Source organism: Corvus moneduloides, chromosome 4, assembly GCF_009650955.1.
Source record: "Corvus moneduloides isolate bCorMon1 chromosome 4, bCorMon1.pri, whole genome shotgun sequence".
Classification (NCBI taxonomy): domain Eukaryota; kingdom Metazoa; phylum Chordata; class Aves; order Passeriformes; family Corvidae; genus Corvus; species Corvus moneduloides.
The window spans coordinates 26,088,876-26,102,544 of record NC_045479.1 but is presented as its reverse complement, the minus strand read 5'-3'; the positions used below and the strand labels follow the sequence as shown (position 1 = coordinate 26,102,544).

Genomic DNA, 13,669 nt, shown 5'->3' with positions numbered 1-13,669 from the left:
CAGAGTACCTGTCCAGGGCATAGGATGCCATCTTGTTACATAGGAAACCCCTCTGGATTAGATGACAGTCAGTGTGGGCAGTCTCTCAAGGAGCAGTAACCTCATAGCAATATTATCCACAGAAATATGTTGACTGCATGGATTTTTGCAATCTTTTTTCTTTTCCTTCCACTATGAAATCTGCTGCTTGATGCCAGTGTATTGGTAGAGTCACTGAAGGTCGTTTATATTGGTCCTTTTTTTTGTAAGATGGAAGAAGGTGTATGGGCTCATGTGTCACATTCTTTGACTGAGGGGGTTCAATCTCATTATCAGAGTAGCATTTTACTCCATTGTAGAATAAATCTAGATAATATGCTAATTGCTCTTGGTGTGGATTTTTTTATGTTCCTGTTAGTATGAAATTCTCTACTTCCTGTTCTTGCTTATAACCTAAGTGGAGAAACCAGAAATCAGAAAAGGCAAGATAATTGCTGAAACTCACTGGGGTTTCTATAGCACTATGGTGACTGTTTCTTGTCACATGCAAATATTCTAAGATATTTTATCTACACATGGGTACTTTAAAAAGTATAAGAAAAAGGAAGCTTCCCCACCCTCCCCCCCCTTTTCCCCCTGAGAAATCCATTTGATTGCATTTCATAAAACAGTTGTGAAAGGAATGGAATGAGATGAGGTTTTTTAAAGAATAAATATGGTTCCAATGAATATGCCAAAATGGTAAATATCAAAATTGAGATGAAACTAAGATGTTGCTTAGCAACTGTGGTGGTCTCTGGTAGCCACAGATGAATACACGGAATGTTTACAGCAGCACTGCTGCTATAAAGTGAGTCTGTCTGAAGCAGTATTTCTAAAAAAATTACTTTTCTTTATGAAATTTTATACCTATTTATTCCACATTTTGGTGAACCTTTAAACTACCTTCATCAGGGATGGGAAACAAAAACCTGGCAATAAAACTTATTTTGCAAATTGATATTTTTCTAGTGAGATACAAGACTTTCTACCAAATACTTATTTTGTTCTTATATTTTATAATAGCAATAAACTCCTGTTTTCCTGTTCCTTGACTTGTCTTCACAGTTTGATGTGGGATTATACCGGATTAGTTGTGCATGGGCTGCAGTTGCAGAACGGGGAGAAAAAAGTATTTCATTATATCTGAATAATATAAATTGGTTTCAGTATTTTTCCTTCTTGCACCATATTTTGACATCTGACTTCTAAGTTGTTGTGAACTGTTTTGAACATTCTTCGAAATGAAATTTTGCAGGTGGAAGATGGGTTGTGACTGTTAAAACCTACGTACGAAAACACAGTTTAAATTTGTGGGAATTTTAAGAGTGCTCATTTTAATCAAGTTTTGTAGGTATGAGGAGCTTATACAAAAAATGTGTTGTATTGCATTGCATTTCAAGTTTATCCTAATTTTTTTCACTTGAATTCTTTGAATTAAAAAACCCACCCAAAAAAGTGTTATGTTTTTGATAGGCACTTAAGACTTTGTCCATTGCTTGGTGTCCCCTAGTCTGGACTTCTGAAAATAACCTTCCCCTTCTAAAATGGGATTCTTGGGCCTTGCAGTGTACCTTGCCCTTAAAACAAAGACATTCATGGCAGTTTTTATTTGACATCCTGTTTGTCTATGCTGTTATTATGGATATTCATAAATAAAAGTTGAATATAACTTTGTAAGAGCCTGTGACACTTGATACTCTTTGCAATGTCTTTATTTCTCTATATTTTTAGCAGCAGTATTTACCGAATAGTTTATATCGCCATGTCAGAAGCGCAAACAATCAAAAAAATGAATTAAAGAAAAAGATGCAAAATGAAGCATTAATTCTGCTGGTTGACCAAAGAATGGGAAGTGAGGTGCTCAGAATTCATATCTCAGGTGTGACAGAAGTCTGTCTTATATGAATGAGAAATTAAGTTTCAGAAACAGTCTTACTTTAGTCGTATGAAATTTTTTTTGCCTATCTAACCAGAGATAGCAAACAAGATGAATTTGTTTTTCTGGGAGAAAGTTGCCTCAAAGATAAGCTCACTTATGCTTATTTCAGCCTGATGGTCTACTGTTTCCATATGTTTTTTAGCTTCCATATACAAAAATTACATTTAAAATCCTATGCAAATAAACCTAGATCCTTGAGTTCACAACCTAATTACCATTTTAGACTTTTCTTACTGTAAGCCAGATGATCATGTCTTCCCCAACCATATGTATCTATATAAATACAAAATACATGAAGTATATAAAATGTGTCTATGTATATAATATATTCAAGAGAAGGGTTTTTTGTGTTTTTTAATGACAGCTTATTAGTAGAAGATTGCTTCTCTTGAAAGGTACCTTCTTAGCTGTGCAATTACTGCTCTTGCTGAAGATGTAACAGTTTTTCAGAAGACTGGGGGAGTAGTCATCTGACCACCTTTAAAAGTCCCATTTTAGAGGGGTTTTAATATCTGACAGCTAATACTGATCTTCTGGTAATTAAGTCAGTTGTACAGCTAAGTTAATAGAATATCTTCAGTTGGAAAGGACCTTGAAATATCACATGATATGGCTGGCCTTTCTTGGGAAAGAGAGCCTAGATGAGATTATCTGGCATCCTGTCCACTTGCATCTTGAAAACCTCTAGTGATGGGGATTTTGCCACATCCTTTGGGTATGTTGTTTCAGTGAATCATTGTCTTGCTGTAAAAAAAAAAAAAAGTGTCTGTCCTATATTGACACAGAAGTTCTTCGTTTTCCTGATTCTTTACCTACCAACTGATTTCAGCCAAACTTTAGCTTCTCCCTGGTAAAAAAGGGATTTTCCCATCAACTGAGTAATTACTTTCAGGACATGACTCTCATCCTCCTTTGCTTTTATTCAGATATCTTTGTTTTTCAGAGTATGTGAGTTGACAAGAATTATTAGCATTAGGTGTAAGTCAGCACCTCAGAAATTAACATACTGTGCTTTGTTGCTTCAGGTGCTGCTGATGCAGATCAATACAACTATGCCACTTAAAACTAGTGTGACATCACTTCAAAATTTATTTCTACTGGTACTGAATTTAGAAGTGTGGCAAGAAGATAGTGATGAGAAAAGAATATCTCTTATATGGTAACAATTAAATCTAGGATATTGCATTTGGTCTCCTAAGAAGTCAGGTAAATGGCATACAGTGAGATTGTAAGTCTGCTGGCTGTGCAGCAAGTATGGTGAGTAGGTGGGTGTGTCAAAGGTTCTAGAAAGGAAGACTACAGTAAGAACTGGTGCCCTTTCAGGCTACTTTTTGTCATCAAAGCCCCTTTCAAAGCTAGTTCTATTTTTATTATCATTTATTTCTATGATTGGAACTATATAAAGAAATCGTTGTAGGTTTCTTTACTTTCTGCTTCCTGTTCCTTGAACAGCTTAGCAAAGAATTAAATCTGGCAATCTGTGTCTGCAGAGCTTGTTCTAGACATGCTGAAGTTGAAGAATCATCCGTGCAATGGTTGCTTACATAGTCAATTGTGAAACGTTTGAAGGACAATTTGGGTGACACTTTGGGTAATTTTTGTTACACGCCTTTACAAGTGTGAGATGTGACAGATCTTTGCCTAAGAGCAAATACAGAAAAATCATTGTCCACCCACTGACCCAAGAGAATTTAATCTGCCATTATATACTTTTACTAGAGTAAGTAAGTCTTACTCTGGTTTCATGTTTTGTACAGTAAGAAATTGACTACCATAAAACTTTATTAGAAAGTGTCTGTTTATAATTGTAAAAACATGAATTACCTGCGTTATCTAGGATCCTTAGCATATTAATACAGTGTGCTACCAGTACTGAAAATGTGCCTTTTTTTTTTTTTTTTTTTTTTCCCCCTCTGTATCTAGTAATGAATAGAATATTAGGTTGGCATTTTCTAGTTCCCATCATTCCACAACATCAGTTTCCTTTGGAAAACATTTAGCCTCTGATAAATGAAAAAATGTATTGTGGTAGGGGACACAATTTCTAGTAAAATGCATTAGGGGTAGCTAATTAACATCTATGCAGTAAGTTACTTTTCGTTAAAAGAATACTTGTGACAAATAGTCCTAACACTAGGTACAGGTAATAAAGTTAGGGTAAACTCCAGCTTTTACAAAAACTTCATGTGTTTTGGTTTGTTTGGTGGTGGTGATGGTGGAGTTTTCCCCCTAATTTTCTTTTTAGCTTTTTTATATGCAAATTTTTGTCTTACTTCACTTACTTCCTATTGGGATTTCTGGTTAATTTTTGTGATTCTGTTTTGTTGAGTCATTCAAAAGATACCAACTGTCTTCAGTGGTCAGTGTGACTAACCACCTGCTTTGGTCACTTTTCTCCTTCTCTCCTTTAATTGTGATAGTATTACAGAAAATACCTTTTTTCATACCAGCAGTGCTTATGTATGTTCTACGTATCAGATGGCACGTTTCAGGCTGCCTGAGAGCTGGGTTAGATAGCTGTACATATCCTGCATGCACCAGGCGCTTCATTCATCTTACGATGTTGGCTTTCACCTGCCTTTAACCATGAAACAGAAACCTGAGGACAGACGCGTTGAATAGAAAGATGTGGAAATGTCTTTACTTGCTTCTGCTGCAGTCAGAAGCTGGCAGTTCAGTACTGCTGAAAATGAAACTTCTGTTTTGTCGGATAAAGTTGTAAAATGATGGACACCCAGATTATTGCTGGAGTTACTATCACAGAACATGTATGTACATAATATCTTTAAAATTTTGCACTTTACTAACTTCATTTTGTATTTAAATTTCATTCTCAAGATGCTTTCTCTATTTACAGATTTTTTTTCTTGGTTTATCCTGCTTGCCCTTCGAAATCCCACACAGTCTTTAGTTTCGAGTGGAGGAATTGTACAGGTGTGTTTCTGGTGAGGTGTGATTAACAAGGGGTAACTCAGGAGTCAAGAAGAACTTCGTGTAAGAGTCCACATCTAGTAAGGATTAGGTGACATTTGTTACGGGTGTTGTGGATTATTGCATTGCCATCTCACCAAACTGACATGGGGTGTTAAGAGTAAGAAAGGTGGTTTCTGTTCCAGCTTGCTTAGGAACGGGAGTTGAAAAGAAGATAGTGTGCATATTATAATAGTTTGTTTTGATTTGGAAAGAGAATTACATCAGAATTTATTTTTGTCATTTCAAAAGCCCTACCGAAACTCTGAGGGAGTTCAGCGTGCCGTGCCCGCACGCAATGCCACAGTAGGATGGCAGCGCCGCGGTGCCGCTCCCAGCAGCAGCGCTGGCTATTTTTAGCCTGTTGCCAGGCGGATTTGGTTTGTGCAAAGCAGCTCTGTGGCAACCAATCCCGAGCGGGAATGCAACTCTCTGGCAGTCCCCGCCATCGGGTAGGGAGCTGATGAGAGGACAAGATGGCTGCCGAAGTGCTGCATTGGCCTGCCTCAGACACTCACTGAAAGAAAACTCATCCTTTCATGTGGGAAACGGGAAATAGCCTCCCTGCCTCGCACATCTCCCCACCAGGCTTCAGCTGAATGAGTATTTATGGAAGAACTGGTTTCCTCGCTCCGTGGAGACGTGCCCCTTGCATCCGTGTGCTGTGCCTGTGCGGGGCAGGTCTGGTGCGGGCAAGGCAGCAGGTGCGTTGCCCCTGCTGAGAAATGGTGTCTTCCCCAGGGGAAATATTGATAACCATTCCAATAGCCACCTTACCGACTGCTGGTTTAGTTCCATTGTAAACTTGCTTTTTTGTTACTGAGAAAATGCAATCTTTGCAAAAAGAAAAAAAACCTCATAGAAGGCACTTACATGTGTGCCAAACAGTAATATTTCAATGCAGCATCGCCTTTTTTGCTGCAAATTTTCTTTTTGCCTCTGCTTCTTCTGGCGTTTGAGAAGCGACTCTTGGGAGCTTTGTCAGCATCAGGCAGCTCACCTCTGAATTCTGATGTCACTGAGCTGCCAGATGGAAAGCCGAGGTTACATCGCTACAGCTAGTTGCATATGTGATATGGGAACTAGTCTAGATAATATACCATTCAGGGTAAATATGTTTCTTCATTACAATGGTGTTATTCTGTATTTTATCTAACAGAAGACAGAGGATGCAAATGTGCATGTTAGTGATACCTTCTCAAAGTTGTAGCCTGTTGAATTACTGGAAATGAGACATTTAAGTTTATAAATATTATTTCCTTGTAAAAGGAAAAAATAACTATATTTCATGATGTCCAGAAAAGCCTCAGCATGATCAGAATATCTTGACTTTTTTCTAAGATTTTTCTTTTTCCATATTGTCTCATATTTTTTGATGTGCATGTGCATGAACAATTAATTCAGGTTGTTCAGGTTTTAAGTTTGGAATGTCAGAAGTTGGGTAAGTTTTTAGTTGTATATGTGTTTTGCCAGTTAGTGACCACATTTATAGAATTGTTAGGTCCCACTCATATTCAAGGATAATGATAAGGCAATTCAAGCTATTTATCCTATGCCAGAGATGGAACTGTAATATATATTGAGACTGTGTATAATAATATTCATCAAATGTATCTTAAAATGCACAATTTCAACTTCATATTCAGTAAATCTTTTTTTAAAATGAAAAAAACCCGATAGTGTTTTAGCTTATGCTAAAAAATCTTCCTGTAAGAAAGCTGAATTTTGCTGTTACTGCCGTTTAAAACAGCAGGATTTGTTTAGTGTTTGGCGATCTCACAGCTGAATGGAAAGCTAGTGTTTTGAGTTGTTGATAAAAACTGAAATCTCTTAACACTTGCAGGAAGTAAGAAAACATTATCACAGCCTTGTTGCTCTGGCTGAGTTCCAGTCATACAGTTTGACTAGTTTAATAATGTAAGTAGCTGTTAAAATTCAGTATAGAGAAAAAGATAAAACTCTCCTTGGAGAATCAGCTTAAGCTACATATGCTAAATAGTGGCTGTTTCTAAGGGACTTGAGTTGCTTGTAAAAAGTCTTTTAGGAAAGACTCACCACTTGTTTTACATTCTTCCATGTTCCAAAAAATGCAGTTATCTAGGCATAAAGTGATGAACATGTAAGAACAATTCTGCAAAGCCACCAGCAGATGAAATATCTTAACTATGTAAATACACGTCAGTCATTTTTGTCCCATGAGGGACATCATAGCCTCATGGGAAAAAACCTTGAAAATTCGGTATGAAAAACAGGTTCATGAGCCAATGTCAGAGGAGGTATTACCCTCCTGAGGTAGAGAAGACACAAGATAACTACTTAATTTACTATGACACAAAAGTAACAAGAGCATAGTTCAAGTTTGTACATGGCACTGTCCATCATGTATACAATAAACAAGACCAATCTCTTTGAAACTGTACAGTGAGTTTACTCTGGTTTAAGAAGACTTTAACCATATGGTTGGGTGTTTTTCTTAGGCATAGATACATACATGGGCTTAATGTTTTGCTGAATTTCAGAAGGCAGTCTGCAAGGGTGGGGGAGACTGGCCTCTGCGTTCAAGGCAGAAGTCATACTGCAGTCATGACAAAACACCAGTTTTCTGTTGGAATAGTAGAAAAGCAGAGGCATTGCATAGAATCCGAAAAAAGGAGAGTTTTCCAGCTGCCATACTTGAACTCAGGTAGGATCTCAGCGGTTTTTTGGATTCAACATTTAACATCGCAGGAATTCAGTGATCGCCTAAAAATGCCCCTGCGCATTAAACACCTGTTCATTCTCGCGGCTGTGCACCCGCACTCGTGGGTCAGCGCTGTTATGCAGCTCCAGGTCTCAGACGGAAAGCCCTTGGCTTTCTATTGCGCCGTTTGGAAAATCCCGTTCGTTTCATGCGCGCCCCCGCGCTCGTGCCCGCGCCCGACGCCTGTCGCGTGGGGCTTGTTGCTGGGTAGGATTTAAGGAACTCCCGTCTGATTGGCTGCCGCGCGCCTGCCTGTCCGTCCCGCCGCGACGCAGGCTGCGGCCGGCAGGGCCCCGCGGGCGCCCCCTGGGGAGCGCTCGCAACACTGCCGGGCTCTGCCGCGGGGGAACGTGCCTCTCGCTCCCGAAACCGGGAACCGCAGTTCGGCATGCGGCGGGGACAAATAAGCTGAAGGGGTTTTTTTTACAGCTCACCTTGTTCTGCTGTGTGTTCACTAGGTGAAATAGGGCAGGATGGTGACGTAATTTTTTCTTAGAAAATGGCTTGTTTTTCCACTTACTCTCAGCTAACACTAACATAACTTTAACTTACAAGGGAGAAAAACTCAAATCGTCAGTGGTGGGCTAGAACAACTATTATTTGCACATATGATAATGATGTGATCTCTGTTTTGTTTATTACGTTTAAAAACAAAGGCACAGTTGTATGTGGAGCTCACTAGGCTGGTGGTGTGTATTCCATTCAGCCAGATCAGCAGATTTGTTTTAGTGGTAGAAAACCAAATTACTGGCGTATTATTTTAGCACGTCTTCTATAAGAACTGGTCAAAAACAGTATTTTGTTTTTTCTTTGAAAATAGTTTTTAAATTTCTGACAACTTATATCAAAATTGCTATGAAGGATTTCAACTGAAAACTGCTTTTTATGAACCACTACTTAAAAGGTAGGTTTTATTCACCACTTTCATTCTCTGGAACTCTCCATCTAGAACACATTACTCATGACAATTTGCTGCTTCACTTTGTTTGATTTGCCTTTGCTTCATTTTAAGTAGGCTTGCACATTTGACTACTGATGTTCATGATCAGTGAACTTCACTTCCTCCATCTAGCTCTTGTGCTTTGGCAGATGTTTCATGGTTGCGGCACTTTTGGCTAGTGCTGCGTGCCCGCCAGGAGCCCTTTGCTGGTGCTGTTCTAGACCCATGATGTTATGCAAACCCCATTGTGCACTATTGTTTAGATTGCAGCTTTTCCCTCTCCCCCCCCCCCCCCCCCCCCCCCCCCCCCCCCCCCCCCCCCGTTTTCCCATGACCTTCCCTTTGTCTGCTGCCTGTCACTAGGCAGGATTCAGGCAGCTCCTTGCTGATTGGCTTATCATTTCAAGCAGCTCATGGGCTGCTTACCTGAGCACATGACCATAGGCTGATCCATACCAGCTAATACAGTCCTTTCTTGCTTTAGAGCTGCGGTCTCTTTAGAGAGTAAGAATAATAAAAAAATAAGTAGAGGGAAAACTTTTTAATTGGCTCAGAAAAGAGACCTTCCCATATTCCTAGCTGCGCTGACACATTTTGTGCCATTTAGCACACATTTCGTCAAGAGAAAAATTTAAGATTTTGGAGGGAGGTGTCTAATGATGTATTCATGTCTCACATGACTAAATAGGTATTCTTTTCAAGCTTAAAATGAAAAAGGAAGTTTCTGTATCTAAAGAAATGAACATAATGTGTCTGTTGGTCTGTCAAAATTATTGACTTAAATAAAATCAAAACAAAAAAATCAGCCCAAAGCCAACATGCAGGAGTTATTTTGTGCTGATGCACACAAAAGCCTTTCTTTGAAATAAAAGGTGCTCTTCCGTTGGCGTGATGCCTGGGCCATTGGTTTTCTCCTTGTGACTTGGTCACATGATGAGTAAAAAAAGAAAACACCCAAGCATCAGATGAGGGAAGTGTTTAACAAATGAAACTTCAACTTTGTGTTAAGTATAAAAAGGGACTACCAAAATACATTCATTTAGAGTACTTGTAGCTTGATAATGTTTTATTTCGTGCAAGACTGAATTCGTATAACTTGCTCTGTTGCTCTCTGAAGGGCTGCACCTTGCCCCTTTGAAAGACTGGAAACCAGCATTTATCAGATGGTGGCTGATTGGCTTACAGTGGTGTGACCAAGCCCGTCTGGACTGGTTACCAATTGATTTGTTTCTCTTTCACTCAGCTCTCTCATGAGATCTGTTCTTTGGCTGCACTGTGCTCCCTTGTGGGTATGGCTGCAAACGCTCTTGAGACCGGTCTGTCCTGGTACAAGATATTTCGTTGTTAAAAGATGAACCAAAAACACTGGTTCATCTCATCTATGCTTACTATTTTGTCACAGTAGTTTTTATTGACTATTTTTTGGTAGCTTGGATCAAATATTCTTTGGTTGCAGATGACTGTGGGATTGAGTGGGAAAATATGCATGAGTTACTCACATAACCATTTAACAACAGAATTTTGAGAAGCCTGTATTTCCTACAGGTTCTCTCTAGAACTGTGTTATTGCTTTGTTTTTAACTAGATTTCAGATAATATCCTAAGATAAAAAGTAAACATAATTTTAAAATATATTAGCAATTTGAGTTTGTTCATCTAATTTTGGTTTTTTTAATAAAAAACTATAGATGCATCAATATAAAGGGATTCTAATGTTTGAATTTTTTAAGGGTACTTTTCCTGGCAAATGTAAAAAGAAGTGTCTTTTATTTTCTTTGTCTTACTCTATTGTTAAAAATATTACTGATAAACTGCTTAGATGACTAAGAAAATTAGGACAGAAAATATTAATTTATTTTAAGTTATATGGTTATTCAAGTGATGCACTTACAAATTTGATTTTAAGACATCTGTGAATGTTGCATTAATCTGTTGGTGTATTTTCTGGTCATAGGAAAAGTAAGATTGAGAATTTTGTAATATATTTTGTAAATTCTGGGTAATGCCTATAAAAGAAAACACTCCAGTCTGGGAGATCGAACTACTTGCCTATTGTAATTTTGATGCAGAGGCCCTATTCTCTGTGCTATCTCAGGATTCTCACTAGCGGGTCACCTCTTAGGAGTTCTTGGAATTTTTCGAGGTTAGCCAAGCCTGATTTTTTTTTTTCCAAATTGACTTTACAAGATAAAAATCTGTAACAGCATGTGTGGTTATAGGGGTTTATATGCATGGAATGTGAGTATGATGATCAGCATTCTATTACATGACAGTCTGATACGTGCTTTTATAATGATGTGAAAAAGTGTGCCTTCCATTCTAAGTTCTTGGGAAGAAGGAAGGGATGTGCTTTCAAAAACTGCACTTGCACTTCTGAAACAGTAGAGATGTTTACATGCTTCTTGTACCTTCAGGTCTAAAATTCTTGCATTAAATGGTATTCTCTTCTGAAGGAATATGAAGAAAATGTATTTGGCATGTAGACAGCTCTGGTAAGGCATTAACAGCTCACCTGGAGTTCATAATTCATCTGACTGAAAATGGTAATGTGATGAGAACCTTTTTTCAAATCAAGTAAAGTGATGTTTCAGATCAGTGTTTCTATAGGTGCTCTATTTTGCTCCCACTAGTGGCAATGCAGTAGTAGATAATCCAGTTCAGAAAATCTGAATAGTTCAGAATGGCAAAAAAATTGTCATAATGGTATTATTGAGAGTCCATAAATAGACCTGATACAACTTTCTGTCAAGATTTGTTCATCTGCTCCTGAGATCAAGTAGTGAGTGAGTCAAAGTATTAAGTACTATCAGTAACTCAAAGCTGAGGATTCTAGATTGTGTGCAGAAAAGAACTGGGGAAAAGTGTAAGGGAAGCTCAGTGTTAAGTTAAAAGAAAATGCAAAAAATTGCTTTGTGCTTTGTCCCTGTTCTTGTCAGGTCATGTTAACTAAGTGTAAAAGGGGCCTTATAATTGTAATGTGTGGTACATCATGATTGTGGGGTTTGCAGTTTAATTCATATTGTACTTTAGAATATATATTCTTACCTTACAATGTAGAATGTTGTAGTTAGGATAAATGTTCAATAATTTACTTCACAAAAAAATTGTTCCAAATAAACTAGGAAAGATCCAGCAGGCCAAAATGATAGGAGCTAGAGCATGTGACCTGTGATGAGATGCTCAGGGAGCCTGACAGCTTCAGTCTGCTGAAGAGAAGGCTAAAGGGCAGTCTTAGGACTGCCTAAATGAAACTTGTAGGTGAGATTGGCTACAAAATGGAGTGGAGTCAAATTGTTATTTAGAGGCTGTGGCACCTGTGTTCTGAATTTTGCGGCTTGGTTCATAGAATTGTAGAATCATTGAATATCCCGAGTTGTAAGGGACCCACAAGGATTGAGTCCAACTCCTCGCCTGGCACAGGACAACCCCAAGAATAACTCCACCTGCCCAAGAGGGTTGTCCAAATGCTCTTGAACTTGTGGTTACACGAAACTGTCATTGACCTGAGCTAGTGTTGGCAGTAATCTTGCTTTCTTTTACCAAAAATTTGTAAAATAGTTTATATGCCACCTGAAAAGAAAAAGTGCAGTTTGTTAATTAATTTCTTATTTCTGTAAATGAAAATGGATTGGGGGCTGCTGCAAAATGAATCGTACTAAGTATTTAAAGTGCATCTTTTGTCTAATAGTTCTGCTGTGTCAGTGTTACAAACATTTGCTCATCTGATGCTTGTGGGGCAAAAAGTCATATAGAGGTAACTGCCTGATTATTTTCTCTTTTAATTCCTGTTAATATAATTTTTGCATAATTTGAGAAATTTAATAAAAGCTGTATGCTTGACAGGAGTAACTTATGATGGTTTGTAGCTTCAGAAGACCTAAATTTGTTAGCACCAGCAGATTCAAGATCTTAGTTGTTGAGTTACATTTAGGATATAAGAACTTCCTTAGCTGCTTTCTGTTTCTGAACATTATTATATATAATCCTTTAAACCTAGGCCATTAAGCAAGACCACTTGCAAGCCCACTGGGGAAGAATATATTTTAAAAAATCCCTATGGATTTGTTTTGTTTAATGGAAACAGATGAAATCAGATTTTGTTGTATTTCGGCAAAATCATTATAGCTTTCTAGGTAATGCTGGATTTAACTCCATGTATTACTTGATGAAATAAATTTTCTAACATCTTTCTTACATTTTTTATAAACGTTTTTATTTTTCTTAAAACTTGTGTGGGTGGATGGAATGAATATAACTGTGTTGAAGGCAAACTCACCAGTTTTCCTTGAAAGAAGTTTTTCTACAAGGTGCTGCAATACTTTTAGTTTTTACAGCCACAAATAGTCTTAGTAAAATGTTATTGCAAACTGAATGAAAATGGTCTAAAAATCCAAGTTCATTTAACTATTGTATAGATATGGAGGATGAAAGTTTATTTTATTTATGCAGAAGAAAGTATCCTAATGATACATTGAGAAATTCTTTGAATCTAATGAAGTTTCCTTAAAAGTGACTTGATATAAAAATCTTGTCATTTACCCCAGTTCTTAATTCTGTTTGAAACTCATGAAATTAAATATTTTTAGAAAGATGGAAGTATTCTTGATCCATCAATTTACATTCATTTTTACCTGTGAGAGATGAGGCGATATTTTGCTGAAGCCAAAAGGTTATTAAGTTAATGAATGAAAGTTGTTGGTTATATGTGTTGTTGTTTGTGGTTTGGATTTGTTCTGGTTGATTTGTTGGGTGTTGCTGTGAGCTGGGAGAGGGGTGGGGTTGAAGACCTGACTGAAAAGGAGGTAGGATGAGAGGGGAGGAGACAGAAAAGTAGGCAGTCAGGAGAGAATGTAAATTCCTGAGTACCCAGCCAATGGGAAAGGGGACAGGGACCACACCGGGTGGGGAAAAGGTATAAAATGTAGCCATTTTGTTGGAGAGGGTGTGCATCCAGCTCTGGGAGGAGAGAGACAAATACTTGGCTCAGCTGAATCATTACTAATAAGCAGTTTTCTTTTGCTTCGATGACTTTGTCCCCATTCAATTGTATCTAAAAGTT

General features: G+C 38.0%; 1 protein-coding gene across 10 annotated transcripts in view; it reads left to right on the top strand.

Moving 5' to 3' along the window:
* ATF7IP (activating transcription factor 7 interacting protein) overlaps nt 1–13,669 on the top strand; it is an 88,587-nt gene that overhangs the window by 24,981 nt on the left and 49,937 nt on the right. The window contains exon 1 of one of the 10 annotated variants that reach the window (XM_032107043.1): nt 8,023–8,574. The exons of the other annotated variants lie outside the window; for them this stretch is intronic. The gene's annotated coding sequence lies outside the window, so the exon portion shown is untranslated. Of the gene's footprint in view, nt 1–8,022; nt 8,575–13,669 lie in introns of those variants that run through there. 10 annotated transcript variants of the gene reach the window in all.